This window comes from Dromiciops gliroides, chromosome 6 (assembly GCF_019393635.1).
Source record: "Dromiciops gliroides isolate mDroGli1 chromosome 6, mDroGli1.pri, whole genome shotgun sequence".
Classification (NCBI taxonomy): Eukaryota; Metazoa; Chordata; class Mammalia; order Microbiotheria; family Microbiotheriidae; genus Dromiciops; species Dromiciops gliroides.
In genome coordinates this window covers 146,158,188-146,160,121 of record NC_057866.1, presented here as the reverse complement: position 1 = coordinate 146,160,121, position 1,934 = coordinate 146,158,188, and the positions used below count along the sequence as shown (strand labels likewise).

Here is a 1,934-nt window from a genome sequence, read left to right as displayed (position 1 = left end):
TACCTGTATGTTATGTAGTCTAATTTTCCAATTATTTTTTCCATTCGTCTATACTCCATTTTAAGATCCTGGTACAAAGAGATTATGCCGTCCTCCACCGCTGCCTCCTCCTCGTTCTCGTCGTCCTCATCCTCCTCCTCCTCCTCCTGCTCCTGCTCCTGCTCCTGCTCCTGCTCCTGCCGCTGCTGCTTCCCCCGTTCGCTTGGAGCTGACCATCCTGGTGCCTCTTTTGTGAAGCGGCGGCTGAGGAGACGCCCGGACTCGCCATGGCCGAAGAAAAGCCGAAGGAAGGAGTCAAGACTGAAAACAAGGACCATATTAATTTGAAGGTGGCAGGGCAAGATGGTTCGGTGGAGCAATTTAAGATTAAGAGGCACACACCACTTAGTAAACTAATGAAAGCCTATTGTGAACGACAGGGCTTGTCAATGAGGCAGATCAGATTCCGATTTGATCAATGAAACAGAGACACCTGCACAGTTGGAAATGGAGGATGAAGATACACTTGATGTATTCCAGCAGCAGACAGGTGGTGTTTACTAAAAAGAGAACCTGCAACTCTACTTCAGAACTGTGCTCCCAAGGAAAACAATACGTTCACAATTAGAAAACCGAGATTTGGTTCATCCACATCCTGACTACTGCAGTATAGTTTTCTCTCTTCTTTGATTCCCTTCCCCCATTTCTTTATTGTACATAAAGTAACTGGTGTAGGTGCACAGGCATAATGCGTATTTTTTTAACTAAATGGCCGATGGTATGTTTTGATCAACATCAAATAGAGATGGGGAGGGGAAAAAACAAACTGGTTCTGTGAAAATATCCCTTTTCTCCATTAGTGGCATGCTCATTCAACTTTTATTTTTATATTCCAGTAAGTTATATTGCTCTCACTGTTTAACAACAACAACAACAACAACAAAAACACACAAAAAATCCTTGCATACCTTGTTTGATTGGATAATTTCAATGCTTTTCTTTTATCATTATAAAACCAAGGACGTTTTTATAACTTTTTTGTAGGTAGCTGTTACATGTAGGGCAATCTCTGTCTCTCAGTAGGGATAAATTACTATAAAGAAATTGATCCTAGATAGTTTTCCCTTCAAGTCAAACATCTTGTTTATATAAACTTCTTGTTTAAAATAAAAAAAAACACATGCAAAAAACCCCCAAAAAAAACAAAAAACAAAAAAACAAAGAGATTATGCCTTAAATTTCATTTGGACCCTTGTAGACTAGTCTTAGAACCTTTTATATAGTCTAGATGCTCAATAAAATGAGTTAATAGATTTATTGAATACATTAGGTTGCAGAAAACTTCCCTAAATAGTTGAATATTTTTAAGGAATTATTATGCTCTAAGAGTGAGAATAAACTTGAGGTTTCTTGAGCTTATGTTTTCAAACAAATTATCAAGGTGGAAGGGATAGGTAACACATGACATTGGATGAGTCAGATCCAGGGTAATCTTAAAATTTCATTGTCTACTTAGAAGTATTCTGGTACAGATTTATTTAAAGTTTGTGTATGAATATATATGTGTGTGTATAAATATATGGATATACATATAGATGTGAATTTTTACATGCATGTATGTATATATACACATATGTGTATACTTGAATACATGGGTGCATATAAACACTGAGAAAATAGCCCAGGGAAGATATCTGGATTATTCTATAGGAAACTTTCAAAAATGACATCAAAATATTAAGGACAGCTCTTGGAGTCTGCCTAATCAACATATTTCAAATCTACCTATTGTACTACAATCCAGGTTTAATTCTGTTGGTCTAATCATTTATCAATCTGTCCTACTGTGTTTGGCCAGAATTGAGCACTCCAAGTGATCTTATTAAGTTATTTTCTGTCTGGTGTACATAATAATGATGAAAATAAATTACATTATTTAGTAGTATCCAAAGCCC

At 36.6% G+C, this 1,934-nt stretch overlaps 1 pseudogene; it reads left to right on the top strand.

The window, feature by feature from the left end:
- The first annotated feature begins 266 nt into the window (after positions 1–266).
- On the top strand, positions 267–543 carry LOC122732356 (annotated as a pseudogene).
- The last annotated feature ends 1,391 nt before the right edge of the window (positions 544–1,934 follow it).